Genomic DNA, 20,829 nt, shown 5'->3' on the forward strand with positions numbered 1-20,829 from the left:
AAGAGACTGACCTTCAAAGAATGCTATGGGCCTTGGAAAGGAGGCATCGATTCTTCTCTTCAATGTCCTCAAGACATCTTTCTTGACTTTGCATTATGCTTAAGGCACAAGGGCACTGTAGGTGTGATGAACCCCAAGTCCGGCCACTTGTTTCCAATGAAGTTGCAAGCTTGAATCAGCATGACCTCCCCATAGACTTGAATAGATGACAATGTTCTCCTCTCCGTGCCTGTCCCTCTATTCTCACTTGTGGCCTAGGGTTCCTTTCTTATCCCTTGCATCAGACTCTGTTTTATCTCTTCTAGTTTCTGTGCCTGCTTTCTGTTTGCCAAACCTGTTTCTGGGTATCTGTCCCTTTAATAGCCTAGCCTAGGCCAATCCTCAGACTGTAACCATGCGGCCACCCTGGGGGACATGTTCACCGTGATGTCATAAGCGACCTCAAAATTCGAAGTTGTCCTGACAACCTCCGTGCACACAGAGTTTCACAGCCATCTCAGACCAGTCTGACTCCTCACCCTGTCTAGGTAGGATAGTTTTCCTTTTTCTGCAATTGTTGTCAGTTTCTATCTTTCTCCTTGAACTTCGAAAGGGCTCCTACATTCTCTCTAGACACTGGTGTCACTCCTGTAAGATTATCCTGGGTTTTATCTCTTATATCTTGGGTAGATGGCAAAATGGGTGGACCTTACCCAGAAAAAGTCCTGGACTCCCTCACAAGTTGAAGTTGCCCAGGGAATGTTCTGATGCACGATGATGGTGTCATCTCGTGGCACTCTGCCAATTCCACCTTGGCAGGTCACAAGTTTTCCTTCCTTCTGCCTTTGGGAAGTGTACCAGATACTTCCATAGATTGTAATATTCTTATGGTTCCTTTTCTTGTGCGTATTGATAAGGTATCCTCACATTTGCTGCTTATTTATGATCTCTGCCCGCACCATACCATGAAATCTATATTTCCTAACACTACTAATGTGATATGCACTCGTAATGTGAAACAGTGAGGCCCGGGCCGCCCAAGCGGAATGTGGGCACTTACCTGCTCCACCACAGGGCCGGCCCTGAATTGTACTTTTGGACCAACCTTTTGCCTGAACTTGGGAAGACGTGGGCCTGTTTGGATTATTCGTGAAGGTGATTAGTAATAACATCATGGACGGTAACATTTTCCGTTCGTTCATGGGTTGAGGACTGATCATGTTCTCTTCGTAGTATTCCTCTTCACCTATTTGGAATGGTCTGCCTTTCTGTAGCATCTGTAAGCATTTGGAGGTGATTTTCCATCCTTGGAAGTTCACCTTCTGTAAACTCTTTCCGCCCCCAAAGCTTTATGACATCATTCTGGACCCCTTTTCGGATTTTTGATTTGAGGTGAATTTATAGCCATGACCCTGCATTAGAACGTACTATAACTTCCAGATTCACATCCTCATTGCTTTAGACTTCTGTGTAGCTTACATCATCTTCACCAGTGTAAGACTAATCACAGGCCCTCACCACACACTTGTGCCTAATCTTCTCTTTCACCCTCCGTCACCGCCCCTCTTTGCCTCTGGGAGCCCGCATACAAATGTTCAGTGCCACCTGTTGGTTAGTGCTTGCTTTTTCTTTTCCTTGTAAGTGAGATTCTATGGTATTTGAATTTCTCCCTGGGGCTTGTTACACTTCCCCTAAAACCCTCACAGCCATTCTGGTGGTCACAAATGGCTGGATTGCATCATTTGTTCCGGCTGAGTGGTATACCATTGTGTGGCTATAGCCCATCTTCCTTCTCCAATCATCCCTTGCTGGACACCAGGGTGCTTTCCAAGTCTTGGATATCAGGAGTAAGACTGTGGTGAACACAGCCATGCACATGTCTTTATGCGGTAGTCTTTCTGACTTTTTTGGATAAACAAGCGGCAGATTAATAGCTGGGTCATACGGGACATGGATACTTAAATTTCTGAGGCAGTTCCACACCTTTGGCATCGTGGCTGCACTGGGTTACACTCCCACCAGCAGTGCAGGAGGCTTCCCTTCTCTCCACCTCCTCTCTGACACTTGTTATTTCCTGTCTGCTTCCTTCTAGCCATGCTGACCACAGTGAGCTGCCATGGCCTTGCAGTTTGGATTTGCATTTTCCTGAGACTTCATGATGGTGAACAAGTTTTCATGCACCTACTGGCCCTCTTTCTGTCTTCTTCGGAGAAATCTCTGCTTCCATCTTTTGACCAGGTTTTCATTGGCTTGTTTTTTTCCTTGTGGAGACGTGCGAGTTGATTGTATCTTTGGGCTTTTCACCCCTTGTCCGATGTGTGGTTTGCAAACATCCTCTCCCAATTGTTGTGGTGTCTTAGTATTCAGTTGATGGTTTCCTTGAGTGGGCAGAAGTGTGTGCATTTGATGTGGTCCCGTTTGTTTCTTGTTTCCTTTGTTGCCCTTGCCCAGTCAGACATGCTTCTTCCAAATAGGCGGCTCAGACAGATGGCAAAGAGCACTCTGCCTAGGTCTTCTCCTACAAGGTTCACGGTTTCAAGTCTGCCATTCAAGGCTTTAATCCACTTCAGGTGGTGTGTGTGCCAGGTGTAACATCATGGTGTACTCTCGTTGTGTTCCATGTGGCTGTGCAGGCTTCCCAGCACCGTTTATTGTAGAGACTCTCCTTTCTCCGCTGTCTCCACTTGGCTCCCTGGTCCAAAATGGGCTGTCCATGTAAGTTTGAGTTGGGCTCTGGGCTCTCAATTGTTTTGCATGGGTCTTCATGCCTGTTTTGGGGCCCAGACTGTGCCGTTTCGGTACCTAGCGCTTCGTCCTCTATGTTGAAATCAGAAATTGTGACACGTGCTGCTTTGTTCGTTTTCCTGAGGATTCCTTTGCCTAGTCAGGGTCTCGTGTTGCTGGCTAGAAACTTTAGGATTCTCTCTTCTTCTCTGTGGCAAATACTGCTGCAACTTTGACTGGGATTGCATGGAATCCAGAGATTCCTTACTGCGGTATGAACCTTTCAAGTGTGTTAATCCTTCCATTCCTAGATCCCTCGATATCTTTTTTTTTCTTGTGTCTTCTTGAGTTTCTTTCCCCAAAGGTTTGCTAGTTTTTGAATTAACATAGAATTCACCTGTTTTGCTAAGGTTATTCACAGAGATCCTATTCTTCGTAATGGCAAGCTCCTGTTTTTTTGTTTTTTTTTTTTCCTTAGCTTCAGTTTTTCTATTCTTTGCAACTTTTAATTGGTTTTGTTTTGGCACAAGTGCATTGCTGTGCTCACATCTGCTGGCAATGCTCCTGTATTTGCTGTGGAAGTCTGGCCCTGTCCAACGTCCCTTCCCATCTGCCTCTACTCTACCTCGGACGCCTGCACCAGAACAACTGAAGCAGTGGTGAGGAGGCCCAAACCGAGGCTTCCACCCAGCCCATACTGGGCCACAGACCCAGAAGGTGCGGACCTCACCACTGCACCACCGGCCGGCCACTTACATGTTCAGTGGCAACGTGCAGTTGAGTGCAATGGGAGTTAAATATACTAGTGAGCCCAACTCTAGCACTGTGTAGATGAGGCTAGGTTGTTTTTCGGGTCCATTGTGATGTCAGAGGATTTGTCATAATTGTGTCTCTGAGGTCCAGCATGCTTCCTGGATACAGGTTTCAGAGCCTGCTTGGAGCAGTCTCATAACTCACCCTTCCCAGTTAGCCCATGCTTGACCTTCGCTGCCGTTTTTTGGCTTGTGAATTTCTCTGACTTTCAAACGTTCCAGCAGAGTCTGTCTAAAGACGGACATCATCTTTCATTGTGGATAATTCAGGTGTGATTTCTGTTCACCTTCCATTTTCTGGGTCCTCTTTTTCTTTTCCATAGTATACTCGTCATGGTCTTTCTCAGCTATCTCCCTTAGACATGCTTATCAGTCCGTTCTCCTTCATTCCAAGGGATTAGTTTGTATTTCTTTAATCGCTGTATGTTCTCTAGGGTGAGGTGTGAGTGCTTTCGTGACTCTTGGTTGTTGTCCTTGAATTTGCACCGGTCACTCGTAGGACTCTTGGCTATCCTAGCCTAGGTCAAACTAAGCACTGAGAACACGTGGTCATGTGGGTTGGTTTGACATCCTGAGATCAGAAACTCCAAATTCGAGGTGGTCCTGGCAACCCCCTTCACGGACACAATGTTTCCAAGACAACTTAGACAAATCGGATGAATTCCACTCTCCAGGAAAGATATTTTTCTGTCTCTTTTCCGGATTTGGGAAGTTTCGAACTTGACCCCTGATCCTTGAACGTTCCCCTAGATTCCGTCCAGATACGGGCTTACTTAATTTTTATAGGGTGTGCCATTTGTTTGCCCTACATCCTCTACCCTGGCCTGTTTATTTTTCTTGAAACACAACTGTAAAGTTCTAATTTTCGTGCAACTTCCTTACATATGGTGTCAAAACACATAATCAATAATCCTTCTACGGCAAGAGGTAGGGGGAGAGAATTTCGATGGAGGCAAACAGAGCACACTAGCCTGGGAGGGCAGCCTTCACGAAGGAACGAAGCCCTGTGGAAGAGGGTGCTTTTCAGCACCCTTGTAGAGCACTTCCAAACAAAGAGACATACCCCAAGCGTGACAGGGCTCCATTCCTTCAAGGCTTCCAAGACATCTCTTGGGACACATTACCATGTGCCCAGTGGGCCCACGTGACACCAGAGCTTCGGAAAAAGAGACTGACCTGCAAAGAATGCTATGGGCCTTGGAAAGGAGGCATCGATTCTTCTCTTCAATGTCCTCAAGACATCTTTCTTGACTTTGCATTATGCTTAAGGCACAAGGGCACTGTAGGTGCGATGAACCCCAAGTCCGGCCACTTGTTTCCAATGAAGTTGCAAGCTTGAATCAGCATGACCTCCCCATAGACTTGAATAGATGACAATGTTCTCCTCTCCGTGCCTGTCCCTCTATTCTCACTTGTGGCCTAGGGTTCCATTCTTATCCCTTGCATCAGACTCTGTTTTATCTCTTCTAGTTTCTGTGCCTGCTTTCTGTTTGCCAAACCTGTTTCTGGGTATCTGTCCCTTTAATAGCCTAGCCTAGGCCAATCCTCAGACTGTAACCATGCGGCCACCCTGGGGGACATGTTCACCGTGATGTCATAAGCGACCTCAAAATTCGAAGTTGTCCTGACAACCTCCGTGCACACAGAGTTTCGCAGCCATCTCAGACCAGTCTGACTCCTCACCCTGTCTAGGTAGGATAGTTTTCCTTTTTCTGCAATTGTTGTCAGTTTCTATCTTTCTCCTTGAACTTCGAAAGGGCTCCTACATTCTCTCTAGACACTGGTTTCACTCCTGTAAGATTATCCTGGGTTTTATCTCTTATATCTTGGGTAGATGGCAAAATGGGTGGACCTTACCCAGAAAAAGTCCTGGACTCCCTCACAAGTTGAAGTTGCCCAGGGAATGTTCTGATGCACGATGATGGTGTCATCTCGTGGCACTCTGCCAATTCCACCTTGGCAGGTCACAAGTTTTCCTTCCTTCTGCCTTTGGGAAGTGTACCAGATACTTCCATAGATTGTAATATTCTTATGGTTCCTTTTCTTGTGCGTATTGATAAGGTATCCTCACATTTGCTGCTTATTTATGATCTCTGCCCGCACCATACCATGAAATCTATATTTCCTAACACTACTAATGTGATATGCACTCGTAATGTGAAACAGTGAGGCCCGGGCCGCCCAAGCGGAATGTGGGCACTTACCTGCTCCACCACAGGGCCGGCCCTGAATTGTACTTTTGGACCAACCTTTTGCCTGAACTTGGGAAGACGTGGGCCTGTTTGGATTATTCGTGAAGGTGATTAGTAATAACATCATGGACGGTAACATTTTCCGTTCGTTCATGGGTTGAGGACTGATCATGTTCTCTTCGTAGTATTCCTCTTCACCTATTTGGAATGGTCTGCCTTTCTGTAGCATCTGTAAGCATTTGGAGGTGATTTTCCATCCTTGGAAGTTCACCTTCTGTAAACTCTTTCCGCCCCCAAAGCTTTATGACATCATTCTGGACCCCTTTTCGGATTTTTGATTTGAGGTGAATTTATAGCCATGACCCTGCATTAGAACGTACTATAACTTCCAGATTCACATCCTCATTGCTTTAGACTTCTGTGTAGCTTACATCATCTTCACCAGTGTAAGACTAATCACAGGCCCTCACCACACACTTGTGCCTAATCTTCTCTTTCACCCTCCGTCACCGCCCCTCTTTGCCTCTGGGAGCCCGCATACAAATGTTCAGTGCCACCTGTTGGTTAGTGCTTGCTTTTTCTTCTCCTTGTAAGTGAGATTCTATGGTATTTGAATTTCTCCCTGGGGCTTGTTACACTTCCCCTAAAACCCTCACAGCCATTCTGGTGGTCACAAATGGCTGGATTGCATCATTTGTTCCGGCTGAGTGGTTTACCATTGTGTGGCTATAGCCCATCTTCCTTCTCCAATCATCCCTTGCTGGACACCAGGGTGCTTTCCAAGTCTTGGATATCAGGAGTAAGACTGTGGTGAACACAGCCATGCACATGTCTTTATGCGGTAGTCTTTCTGACTTTTTTGGATAAACAAGCGGCAGATTAATAGCTGGGTCATACGGGACATGGATACTTAAATTTCTGAGGCAGTTCCACACCTTTGGCATCGTGGCTGCACCGGGTTACACTCCCACCAGCAGTGCAGGAGGCTTCCCTTCTCTCCACCTCCTCTCTGACACTTGTTATTTCCTGTCTGCTTCCTTCTAGCCATGCTGACCACAGTGAGCTGCCATGGCCTTGCAGTTTGGATTTGCATTTTCCTGAGACTTAATGATGGTGAACAAGTTTTCATGCACCTACTGGCCCTCTTTCTGTCTTCTTCGGAGAAATCTCTGCTTCCATCTTTTGACCAGGTTTTCATTGGCTTGTTTTTTTCCTTGTGGAGACGTGCGAGTTGATTGTATCTTTGGGCTTTTCACCCCTTGTCCGATGTGTGGTTTGCAAACATCCTCTCCCAATTGTTGTGGTGTCTTAGTATTCAGTTGATGGTTTCCTTGACTGGCAGAAGTGTGTGCATTTGATGTGGTCCCGTTTGTTTCTTGTTTCCTTTGTTGCCCTTGCCCAGTCAGACATGCTTCTTCCAAATAGGCGGCTCAGACAGATGGCAAAGAGCACTCTGCCTAGGTCTTCTCCTACAAGGTTCACGGTTTCAAGTCTGCCATTCAAGGCTTTAATCCACTTCAGGTGGTGTGTGTGCCAGGTGTAACATCATGGTGTACTCTCGTTGTGTTCCATGTGGCTGTGCAGGCTTCCCAGCACCGTTTATTGTAGAGACTCTCCTTTCTCCGCTGTCTCCACTTGGCTCCCTGGTCCAAAATGGGCTGTCCATGTAAGTTTGAGTTGGGCTCTGGGCTCTCAATTGTTTTGCATGGGTCTTCATGCCTGTTTTGGGGCCCAGACTGTGCCGTTTCGGTACCTAGCGCTTCGTCCTCTATGTTGAAATCAGAAATTGTGACACGTGCTGCTTTGTTCGTTTTCCTGAGGATTCCTTTGCCTAGTCAGGGTCTCGTGTTGCTGGCTAGAAACTTTAGGATTCTCTCTTCTTCTCTGTGGCAAATACTGCTGCAACTTTGACTGGGATTGCATGGAATCCAGAGATTCCTTACTGCGGTATGAACCTTTCAAGTGTGTTAATCCTTCCATTCCTAGATCCCTCGATATCTTTTTTTTTCTTGTGTCTTCTTGAGTTTCTTTCCCCAAAGGTTTGCTAGTTTTTGAATTAACATAGAATTCACCTGTTTTGCTAAGGTTATTCACAGAGATCCTATTCTTCGTAATGGCAAGCTCCTGTTTTTTTGTTTTTTTTTTTTTTCCTTAGCTTCAGTTTTTCTATTCTTTGCAACTTTTAATTGGTTTTGTTTTGGCACAAGTGCATTGCTGTGCTCACATCTGCTGGCAATGCTCCTGTATTTGCTGTGGAAGTCTGGCCCTGTCCAACGTCCCTTCCCATCTGCCTCTACTCTACCTCGGACGCCTGCACCAGAACAACTGAAGCAGTGGTGAGGAGGCCCAAACCGAGGATTCCACCCAGCCCATACTGGGCCACAGACCCAGAAGGTGCGGACCTCACCACTGCACCACCGGCCGGCCACTTACATGTTCAGTGGCAACGTGCAGTTGAGTGCAATGGGAGTTAAATATACTAGTGAGCCCAACTCTAGCACTGTGTAGATGAGGCTAGGTTGTTTTTCGGGTCCATTGTGATGTCAGAGGATTTGTCATAATTGTGTCTCTGAGGTCCAGCATGCTTCCTGGATACAGGTTTCAGAGCCTGCTTGGAGCAGTCTCATAACTCACCCTTCCCAGTTAGCCCATGCTTGACCTTCGCTGCCGTTTTTTGGCTTGTGAATTTCTCTGACTTTCAAACGTTCCAGCAGAGTCTGTCTAAAGACGGACATCATCTTTCATTGTGGATAATTCAGGTGTGATTTCTGTTCACCTTCCATTTTCTGGGTCCTCTTTTTCTTTTCCATAGTATACTCGTCATGGTCTTTCTCAGCTATCTCCCTTAGACATGCTTATCAGTCCGTTCTCCTTCATTCGAAGGGATTAGTTTGTATTTCTTTAATCGCTGTATGTTCTCTAGGGTGAGGTGTGAGTGCTTTCGTGACTCTTGGTTGTTGTCCTTGAATTTGCACCGGTCACTCGTAGGACTCTTGGCTATCCTAGCCTAGGTCAAACTAAGCACTGAGAACACGTGGTCATGTGGGTTGGTTTGACATCCTGAGATCAGAAACTCCAAATTCGAGGTGGTCCTGGCAACCCCCTTCACGGACACAATGTTTCCAAGACAACTTAGACAAATCGGATGAATTCCACTCTCCAGGAAAGATATTTTTCTGTCTCTTTTCCGGATTTGGGAAGTTTCGAACTTGACCCCTGATCCTTGAACGTTCCCCTAGATTCCGTCCAGATACGGGCTTACTTAATTTTTATAGGGTGTGCCATTTGTTTGCCCTACATCCTCTACCCTGGCCTGTTTATTTTTCTTGAAACACAACTGTAAAGTTCTAATTTTCGTGCAACTTCCTTACATATGGTGTCAAAACACATAATCAATAATCCTTCTACGGCAAGAGGTAGGGGGAGAGAATTTCGATGGAGGCAAACAGAGCACACTAGCCTGGGAGGGCAGCCTTCACGAAGGAACGAAGCCCTGTGGAAGAGGGTGCTTTTCAGCACCCTTGTAGAGCACTTCCAAACAAAGAGACATACCCCAAGCGTGACAGGGCTCCATTCCTTCAAGGCTTCCAAGACATCTCTTGGGACACATTACCATGTGCCCAGTGGGCCCACGTGACACCAGAGCTTCGGAAAAAGAGACTGACCTGCAAAGAATGCTATGGGCCTTGGAAAGGAGGCATCGATTCTTCTCTTCAATGTCCTCAAGACATCTTTCTTGACTTTGCATTATGCTTAAGGCACAAGGGCACTGTAGGTGCGATGAACCCCAAGTCCGGCCACTTGTTTCCAATGAAGTTGCAAGCTTGAATCAGCATGACCTCCCCATAGACTTGAATAGATGACAATGTTCTCCTCTCCGTGCCTGTCCCTCTATTCTCACTTGTGGCCTAGGGTTCCATTCTTATCCCTTGCATCAGACTCTGTTTTATCTCTTCTAGTTTCTGTGCCTGCTTTCTGTTTGCCAAACCTGTTTCTGGGTATCTGTCCCTTTAATAGCCTAGCCTAGGCCAATCCTCAGACTGTAACCATGCGGCCACCCTGGGGGACATGTTCACCGTGATGTCATAAGCGACCTCAAAATTCGAAGTTGTCCTGACAACCTCCGTGCACACAGAGTTTCGCAGCCATCTCAGACCAGTCTGACTCCTCACCCTGTCTAGGTAGGATAGTTTTCCTTTTTCTGCAATTGTTGTCAGTTTCTATCTTTCTCCTTGAACTTCGAAAGGGCTCCTACATTCTCTCTAGACACTGGTTTCACTCCTGTAAGATTATCCTGGGTTTTATCTCTTATATCTTGGGTAGATGGCAAAATGGGTGGACCTTACCCAGAAAAAGTCCTGGACTCCCTCACAAGTTGAAGTTGCCCAGGGAATGTTCTGATGCACGATGATGGTGTCATCTCGTGGCACTCTGCCAATTCCACCTTGGCAGGTCACAAGTTTTCCTTCCTTCTGCCTTTGGGAAGTGTACCAGATACTTCCATAGATTGTAATATTCTTATGGTTCCTTTTCTTGTGCGTATTGATAAGGTATCCTCACATTTGCTGCTTATTTATGATCTCTGCCCGCACCATACCATGAAATCTATATTTCCTAACACTACTAGTGTGATATGCACTCGTAATGTGAAACAGTGAGGCCCGGGCCGCCCAAGCGGAATGTGGGCACTTACCTGCTCCACCACAGGGCCGGCCCTGAATTGTACTTTTGGACCAACCTTTTGCCTGAACTTGGGAAGACGTGGGCCTGTTTGGATTATTCGTGAAGGTGATTAGTAATAACATCATGGACGGTAACATTTTCCGTTCGTTCATGGGTTGAGGACTGATCATGTTCTCTTCGTAGTATTCCTCTTCACCTATTTGGAATGGTCTGCCTTTCTGTAGCATCTGTAAGCATTTGGAGGTGATTTTCCATCCTTGGAAGTTCACCTTCTGTAAACTCTTTCCGCCCCCAAAGCTTTATGACATCATTCTGGACCCCTTTTCGGATTTTTGATTTGAGGTGAATTTATAGCCATGACCCTGCATTAGAACGTACTATAACTTCCAGATTCACATCCTCATTGCTTTAGACTTCTGTGTAGCTTACATCATCTTCACCAGTGTAAGACTAATCACAGGCCCTCACCACACACTTGTGCCTAATCTTCTCTTTCACCCTCCGTCACCGCCCCTCTTTGCCTCTGGGAGCCCGCATACAAATGTTCAGTGCCACCTGTTGGTTAGTGCTTGCTTTTTCTTCTCCTTGTAAGTGAGATTCTATGGTATTTGAATTTCTCCCTGGGGCTTGTTACACTTCCCCTAAAACCCTCACAGCCATTCTGGTGGTCACAAATGGCTGGATTGCATCATTTGTTCCGGCTGAGTGGTATACCATTGTGTGGCTATAGCCCATCTTCCTTCTCCAATCATCCCTTGCTGGACACCAGGGTGCTTTCCAAGTCTTGGATATCAGGAGTAAGACTGTGGTGAACACAGCCATGCACATGTCTTTATGCGGTAGTCTTTCTGACTTTTTTGGATAAACAAGCGGCAGATTAATAGCTGGGTCATACGGGACATGGATACTTAAATTTCTGAGGCAGTTCCACACCTTTGGCATCGTGGCTGCACCGGGTTACACTCCCACCAGCAGTGCAGGAGGCTTCCCTTCTCTCCACCTCCTCTCTGACACTTGTTATTTCCTGTCTGCTTCCTTCTAGCCATGCTGACCACAGTGAGCTGCCATGGCCTTGCAGTTTGGATTTGCATTTTCCTGAGACTTAATGATGGTGAACAAGTTTTCATGCACCTACTGGCCCTCTTTCTGTCTTCTTCGGAGAAATCTCTGCTTCCATCTTTTGACCAGGTTTTCATTGGCTTGTTTTTTTCCTTGTGGAGACGTGCGAGTTGATTGTATCTTTGGGCTTTTCACCCCTTGTCCGATGTGTGGTTTGCAAACATCCTCTCCCAATTGTTGTGGTGTCTTAGTATTCAGTTGATGGTTTCCTTGACTGGCAGAAGTGTGTGCATTTGATGTGGTCCCGTTTGTTTCTTGTTTCCTTTGTTGCCCTTGCCCAGTCAGACATGCTTCTTCCAAATAGGCGGCTCAGACAGATGGCAAAGAGCACTCTGCCTAGGTCTTCTCCTACAAGGTTCACGGGTTCAAGTCTGCCATTCAAGGCTTTAATCCACTTCAGGTGGTGTGTGTGCCAGGTGTAACATCATGGTGTACTCTCGTTGTGTTCCATGTGGCTGTGCAGGCTTCCCAGCACCGTTTATTGTAGAGACTCTCCTTTCTCCGCTGTCTCCACTTGGCTCCCTGGTCCAAAATGGGCTGTCCATGTAAGTTTGAGTTGGGCTCTGGGCTCTCAATTGTTTTGCATGGGTCTTCATGCCTGTTTTGGGGCCCAGACTGTGCCGTTTCGGTACCTAGCGCTTCGTCCTCTATGTTGAAATCAGAAATTGTGACACGTGCTGCTTTGTTCGTTTTCCTGAGGATTCCTTTGCCTAGTCAGGGTCTCGTGTTGCTGGCTAGAAACTTTAGGATTCTCTCTTCTTCTCTGTGGCAAATACTGCTGCAACTTTGACTGGGATTGCATGGAATCCAGAGATTCCTTACTGCGGTATGAACCTTTCAAGTGTGTTAATCCTTCCATTCCTAGATCCCTCGATATCTTTTTTTTTCTTGTGTCTTCTTGAGTTTCTTTCCCCAAAGGTTTGCTAGTTTTTGAATTAACATAGAATTCACCTGTTTTGCTAAGGTTATTCACAGAGATCCTATTCTTCGTAATGGCAAGCTCCTGTTTTTTTTTTTTTTTTTTCCTTAGCTTCAGTTTTTCTATTCTTTGCAACTTTTAATTGGTTTTGTTTTGGCACAAGTGCATTGCTGTGCTCACATCTGCTGGCAATGCTCCTGTATTTGCTGTGGAAGTCTGGCCCTGTCCAACGTCCCTTCCCATCTGCCTCTACTCTACCTCGGACGCCTGCACCAGAACAACTGAAGCAGTGGTGAGGAGGCCCAAACCGAGGATTCCACCCAGCCCATACTGGGCCACAGACCCAGAAGGTGCGGACCTCACCACTGCACCACCGGCCGGCCACTTACATGTTCAGTGGCAACGTGCAGTTGAGTGCAATGGGAGTTAAATATACTAGTGAGCCCAACTCTAGCACTGTGTAGATGAGGCTAGGTTGTTTTTCGGGTCCATTGTGATGTCAGAGGATTTGTCATAATTGTGTCTCTGAGGTCCAGCATGCTTCCTGGATACAGGTTTCAGAGCCTGCTTGGAGCAGTCTCATAACTCACCCTTCCCAGTTAGCCCATGCTTGACCTTCGCTGCCGTTTTTTGGCTTGTGAATTTCTCTGACTTTCAAACGTTCCAGCAGAGTCTGTCTAAAGACGGACATCATCTTTCATTGTGGATAATTCAGGTGTGATTTCTGTTCACCTTCCATTTTCTGGGTCCTCTTTTTCTTTTCCATAGTATACTCGTCATGGTCTTTCTCAGCTATCTCCCTTAGACATGCTTATCAGTCCGTTCTCCTTCATTCCAAGGGATTAGTTTGTATTTCTTTAATCGCTGTATGTTCTCTAGGGTGAGGTGTGAGTGCTTTCGTGACTCTTGGTTGTTGTCCTTGAATTTGCACCGGTCACTCGTAGGACTCTTGGCTATCCTAGCCTAGGTCAAACTAAGCACTGAGAACACGTGGTCATGTGGGTTGGTTTGACATCCTGAGATCAGAAACTCCAAATTCGAGGTGGTCCTGGCAACCCCCTTCACGGACACAATGTTTCCAAGACAACTTAGACAAATCGGATGAATTCCACTCTCCAGGAAAGATATTTTTCTGTCTCTTTTCCGGATTTGGGAAGTTTCGAACTTGACCCCTGATCCTTGAACGTTCCCCTAGATTCCGTCCAGATACGGGCTTACTTAATTTTTATAGGGTGTGCCATTTGTTTGCCCTACATCCTCTACCCTGGCCTGTTTATTTTTCTTGAAACACAACTGTAAAGTTCTAATTTTCGTGCAACTTCCTTACATATGGTGTCAAAACACATAATCAATAATCCTTCTACGGCAAGAGGTAGGGGGAGAGAATTTCGATGGAGGCAAACAGAGCACACTAGCCTGGGAGGGCAGCCTTCACGAAGGAACGAAGCCCTGTGGAAGAGGGTGCTTTTCAGCACCCTTGTAGAGCACTTCCAAACAAAGAGACATACCCCAAGCGTGACAGGGCTCCATTCCTTCAAGGCTTCCAAGACATCTCTTGGGACACATTACCATGTGCCCAGTGGGCCCACGTGACACCAGAGCTTCGGAAAAAGAGACTGACCTGCAAAGAATGCTATGGGCCTTGGAAAGGAGGCATCGATTCTTCTCTTCAATGTCCTCAAGACATCTTTCTTGACTTTGCATTATGCTTAAGGCACAAGGGCACTGTAGGTGTGATGAACGCCAAGTCCGGCCACTTGTTTCCAATGAAGTTGCAAGCTTGAATCAGCATGACCTCCCCATAGACTTGAATAGATGACAATGTTCTCCTCTCCGTGCCTGTCCCTCTATTCTCACTTGTGGCCTAGGGTTCCTTTCTTATCCCTTGCATCAGACTCTGTTTTATCTCTTCTAGTTTCTGTGCCTGCTTTCTGTTTGCCAAACCTGTTTCTGGGTATCTGTCCCTTTAATAGCCTAGCCTAGGCCAATCCTCAGACTGTAACCATGCGGCCACCCTGGGGGACATGTTCACCGTGATGTCATAAGCGACCTCAAAATTCGAAGTTGTCCTGACAACCTCCGTGCACACAGAGTTTCACAGCCATCTCAGACCAGTCTGACTCCTCACCCTGTCTAGGTAGGATAGTTTTCCTTTTTCTGCAATTGTTGTCAGTTTCTATCTTTCTCCTTGAACTTCCAAAGGGCTCCTACATTCTCTCTAGACACTGGTGTCACTCCTGTAAGATTATCCTGGGTTTTATCTCTTATATCTTGGGTAGATGGCAAAATGGGTGGACCTTACCCAGAAAAAGTCCTGGACTCCCTCACAAGTTGAAGTTGCCCAGGGAATGTTCTGATGCACAATGATGGTGTCATCTCGTGGCACTCTGCCAATTCCACCTTGGCAGGTCACAAGATTTCCTTCCTTCTGCCTTTGGGAAGTGTACCAGATACTTCCATAGATTGTAATATTCTTATGGTTCCTTTTCTTGTGCGTATTGATAACGTATCCTCACAATTGCTGCTTATTTATGATCTCTGCCCGCACCATACCATGAAATCTATATTTCCTAACACTACTAATGTGATATGCACTCGTAATGTGAAACAGTGAGGCCCGGGCCGCCCAAGCGGAATGTGGGCACTTACCTGCTCCACCACAGGGACGGCCCTGAATTGTACTTTTGGACCAACCTTTTGCCTGAACTTGGGAAGACGTGGGCCTGTTTGGATTATTCGTGAAGGTGATTAGTAATAACATCATGGACGGTAACATTTTCCGTTCGTTCATGGGTTTAGGACTGATCATGTTCTCTTCGTAGTATTCCTCTTCACCTATTTGGAATGGTCTGCCTTTCTGTAGCATCTGTAAGCATTTGGAGGTGATTTTCCATCCTTGGAAGTTCACCTTCCGTAAACTCTTTCCGCCCCCAAAGCTTTATGACATCATTCTGGACCCCTTTTTGGATTTTTGATTTGAGGTGGATTTATAGCCCTGACCCTGCATTAGAACGTACTATAACTTCCAGATTCACATCCTCATTGCTTTAGACTTCTGTGTAGCTTACATCATCTTCACCAGTGTAAGACTAATCACAGGCCCTCACCACACACTTGTGCCTAATCTTCTCTTTCACCCTCCGTCACCGCCCCTCTTTGCCTCTGGGAGCCCGCATACAAATGTTCAGTGCCACCTGTTGGTTAGTGCTTGCTTTTTCTTCTCCTTGTAAGTGAGATTCTATGGTATTTGAATTTCTCCCTGGGGCTTGTTACACTTCCCCTAAAACCCTCACAGCCATTCTGGTGGTCACAAATGGCTGGATTGCATCATTTGTTCCGGCTGAGTGGTATACCATTGTGTGGCTATAGCCCATCTTCCTTCTCCAATCATCCCTTGCTGGACACCAGGGTGCTTTCCAAGTCTTGGATATCAGGAGTAAGACTGTGGTGAACACAGCCATGCACATGTCTTTATGCGGTAGTCTTTCTGACTTTTTTGGATAAACAAGCGGCAGATTAATAGCTGGGTCATACGGGACATGGATACTTAAATTTCTGAGGCAGTTCCACACCTTTGGCATCGTGGCTGCACCGGGTTACACTCCCACCAGCAGTGCAGGAGGCTTCCCTTCTCTGCACCTCCTCTCTGACACTTGTTATTTCCTGTCTGCTTCCTTCTAGCCATGCTGACCACAGTGAGCTGCCATGGCCTTGCAGTTTGGATTTGCATTTTCCTGAGACTTAATGATGGTGAACAAGTTTTCATGCACCTACTGGCCCTCTTTCTGTCTTCTTCGGAGAAATCTCTGCTTCCATCTTTTGACCAGGTTTTCATTGGCTTGTTTTTTTCCTTGTGGAGACGTGCGAGTTGATTGTATCTTTGGGCTTTTCACCCCTTGTCCGATGTGTGGTTTGCAAACATCCTCTCCCAATTGTTGTGGTGTCTTAGTATTCAGTTGATGGTTTCCTTGAGTGGGCAGAAGTGTGTGCATTTGATGTGGTCCCGTTTGTTTCTTGTTTCCTTTGTTGCCCTTGCCCAGTCAGACATGCTTCTTCCAAATAGGCGGCTCAGACAGATGGCAAAGAGCACTCTGCCTAGGTCTTCTCCTACAAGGTTCACGGTTTCAAGTCTGCCATTCAAGGCTTTAATCCACTTCAGGTGGTGTGTGTGCCAGGTGTAACATCATGGTGTACTCTCGTTGTGTTCCATGTGGCTGTGCAGGCTTCCCAGCACCGTTTATTGTAGAGACTCTCCTTTCTCCGCTGTCTCCACTTGGCTCCCTGGTCCAAAATGGGCTGTCCATGTAAGTTTGAGTTGGGCTCTGGGCTCTCAATTGTTTTGCATGGGTCTTCATGCCTGTTTTGGGGCCCAGACTGTGCCGTTTCGGTACCTAGCGCTTCGTCCTCTATGTTGAAATCAGAAATTGTGACACGTGCTGCTTTGTTCGTTTTCCTGAGGATTCCTTTGCCTAGTCAGGGTCTCGTGTTGCTGGCTAGAAACTTTAGGATTCTCTCTTCTTCTCTGTGGCAAATACTGCTGCAACTTTGACTGGGATTGCATGGAATCCAGAGATTCCTTACTGCGGTATGAACCTTTCAAGTGTGTTAATCCTTCCATTCCTAGATCCCTCGATATCTTTTTTTTTCTTGTGTCTTCTTGAGTTTCTTTCCCCAAAGGTTTGCTAGTTTTTGAATTAACATAGAATTCACCTGTTTTGCTAAGGTTATTCACAGAGATCCTATTCTTCGTAATGGCAAGCTCCTGTTTTTTTTTTTTTTTTTCCTTAGCTTCAGTTTTTCTATTCTTTGCAACTTTTAATTGGTTTTGTTTTGGCACAAGTGCATTGCTGTGCTCACATCTGCTGGCAATGCTCCTGTATTTGCTGTGGAAGTCTGGCCCTGTCCAACGTCCCTTCCCATCTGCCTCTACTCTACCTCGGACGCCTGCACCAGAACAACTGAAGCAGTGGTGAGGAGGCCCAAACCGAGGATTCCACCCAGCCCATACTGGGCCACAGACCCAGAAGGTGCGGACCTCACCACTGCACCACCGGCCGGCCACTTACATGTTCAGTGGCAACGTGCAGTTGAGTGCAATGGGAGTTAAATATACTAGTGAGCCCAACTCTAGCACTGTGTAGATGAGGCTAGGTTGTTTTTCGGGTCCATTGTGATGTCAGAGGATTTGTCATAATTGTGTCTCTGAGGTCCAGCATGCTTCCTGGATACAGGTTTCAGAGCCTGCTTGGAGCAGTCTCATAACTCACCCTTCCCAGTTAGCCCATGCTTGACCTTCGCTGCCGTTTTTTGGCTTGTGAATTTCTCTGACTTTCAAACGTTCCAGCAGAGTCTGTCTAAAGACGGACATCATCTTTCATTGTGGATAATTCAGGTGTGATTTCTGTTCACCTTCCATTTTCTGGGTCCTCTTTTTCTTTTCCATAGTATACTCGTCATGGTCTTTCTCAGCTATCTCCCTTAGACATGCTTATCAGTCCGTTCTCCTTCATTCGAAGGGATTAGTTTGTATTTCTTTAATCGCTGTATGTTCTCTAGGGTGAGGTGTGAGTGCTTTCGTGACTCTTGGTTGTTGTCCTTGAATTTGCACCGGTCACTCGTAGGACTCTTGGCTATCCTAGCCTAGGTCAAACTAAGCACTGAGAACACGTGGTCATGTGGGTTGGTTTGACATCCTGAGATCAGAAACTCCAAATTCGAGGTGGTCCTGGCAACCCCCTTCACGGACACAATGTTTCCAAGACAACTTAGACAAATCGGATGAATTCCACTCTCCAGGAAAGATATTTTTCTGTCTCTTTTCCAGATTTGGGAAGTTTCGAACTTGACCCCTGATCCTTGAACGTTCCCCTAGATTCCGTCCAGATACGGGCTTACTTAATTTTTATAGGGTGTGCCATTTGTTTGCCCTACATCCTCTACCCTGGCCTGTTTATTTTTCTTGAAACACAACTGTAAAGTTCTAATTTTCGTGCAACTTCCTTACATATGGTGTCAAAACACATAATCAATAATCCTTCTACGGCAAGAGGTAGGGGGAGAGAATTTCGATGGAGGCAAACAGAGCACACTAGCCTGGGAGGGCAGCCTTCACGAAGGAACGAAGCCCTGTGGAAGAGGGTGCTTTTCAGCACCCTTGTAGAGCACTTCCAAACAAAGAGACATACCCCAAGCGTGACAGGGCTCCATTCCTTCAAGGCTTCCAAGACATCTCTTGGGACACATTACCATGTGCCCAGTGGGCCCACGTGACACCAGAGCTTCGGAAAAAGAGACTGACCTTCAAAGAATGCTATGGGCCTTGGAAAGGAGGCATCGATTCTTCTCTTCAATGTCCTCAAGACATCTTTCTTGACTTTGCATTATGCTTAAGGCACAAGGGCACTGTAGGTGTGATGAACGCCAAGTCCGGCCACTTGTTTCCAATGAAGTTGCAAGCTTGAATCAGCATGACCTCCCCATAGACTTGAATAGATGACAATGTTCTCCTCTCCGTGCCTGTCCCTCTATTCTCACTTGTGGCCTAGGGTTCCTTTCTTATCCCTTGCATCAGACTCTGTTTTATCTCTTCTAGTTTCTGTGCCTGCTTTCTGTTTGCCAAACCTGTTTCTGGGTATCTGTCCCTTTAATAGCCTAGCCTAGGCCAATCCTCAGACTGTAACCATGCGGCCACCCTGGGGGACATGTTCACCGTGATGTCATAAGCGACCTCAAAATTCGAAGTTGTCCTGACAACCTCCGTGCACACAGAGTTTCACAGCCATCTCAGACCAGTCTGACTCCTCACCCTGTCTAGGTAGGATAGTTTTCCTTTTTCTGCAATTGTTGTCAGTTTCTATCTTTCTCCTTGAACTTCCAAAGGGCTCCTACATTCTCTCTAGACACTGGTGTCACTCCTGTAAGATTATCCTGGGTTTTATCTCTTATATCTTGGGTAGATGGCAAAATGGGTGGACCTTACCCAGAAAAAGTCCTGGACTCCCTCACAAGTTGAAGTTGCCCAGGGAATGTTCTGATGCACAATGATGGTGTCATCTCGTGGCACTCTGCCAATTCCACCTTGGCAGGTCACAAGATTTCCTTCCTTCTGCCTTTGGGAAGTGTACCAGATACTTCCATAGATTGTAATATTCTTATGGTTCCTTTTCTTGTGCGTATTGATAACGTGTCCCCACAATTGCTGCTTATTTATGATCTCTGCCCGCACCATACCATGAAATCTATATTTCCTAACACTACTAATGTGATATGCACTCGTAATGTGAAACAGTGAGGCCCGGGCCGCCCAAGCGGAATGTGGGCACTTACCTGCTCCACCACAGGGCCGGCCCTGAATTGTACTTTTGGACCAACCTTTTGCCTGAACTTGGGAAGACGTGGGCCTGTTTGGATTATTCGTGAAGGTGATTAGTAATAACATCATGGACGGTAACATTTTCCGTTCGTTCATGGGTTTAGGACTGATCATGTTCTCTTCGTAGTATTCCTCTTCACCTATTTGGAATGGTCTGCCTTTCTGTAGCATCTGTAAGCATTTGGAGGTGATTTTCCATCCTTGGAAGTTCACCTTCCGTAAACTCTTTCCGCCCCCAAAGCTTTATGACATCATTCTGGACCCCTTTTTGGATTTTTGATTTGAGGTGAATTTATAGCCATGACCCTGCATTAGAACGTACTATAACTTCCAGATTCACATCCTCATTGCTTTAGACTTCTGTGTAGCTTACATCATCTTCACCAGTGTAAGACTAATCACAGGCCCTCACCACACACTTGTGCCTAATCTTCTCTTTCACCCTCCGTCACCGCCCCTCTTTGCCTCTGGGAGCCCGCATACAAATGTTCAGTGCCACCTGTTGGTTAGTGCTTGCTTTTTCTTCTCCTTGTAAGTGAGATTCTATGGTATTTGAATTTCTCCCTGGGGCTTGTTACACTTCCCCTAAAACCCTCACAGCCATTCTGGTGGTCACAAATGGCTGGATTGCATCATTTGTTCCGGCTGAGTGGTATACCATTGTGTGGCGATAGCCCATCTTCCTTCTCCAATCATCCCTTGCTGGACACCAGGGTGCTTTCCAAGTCTTGGATATCAGGAGTAAGACTGTGGTGAACACAGCCATGCACATGTCTTTATGCGGTAGTCTTTCTGACTTTTTTGGATAAACAAGCGGCAGATTAATAGCTGGGTCATACGGGACATGGATACTTAAATTTCTGAGGCAGTTCCACACCTTTGGCATCGTGGCTGCACCGGGTTACACTCCCACCAGCAGTGCAGGAGGCTTCCCTTCTCTCCACCTCCTCTCTGACACTTGTTATTTCCTGTCTGCTTCCTTCTAGCCATGCTGACCACAGTGAGCTGCCATGGCCTTGCAGTTTGGAT

Source organism: Equus asinus, chromosome 23, assembly GCF_041296235.1.
Source record: "Equus asinus isolate D_3611 breed Donkey chromosome 23, EquAss-T2T_v2, whole genome shotgun sequence".
NCBI lineage: Eukaryota > Metazoa > Chordata > Mammalia > Perissodactyla > Equidae > Equus > Equus asinus.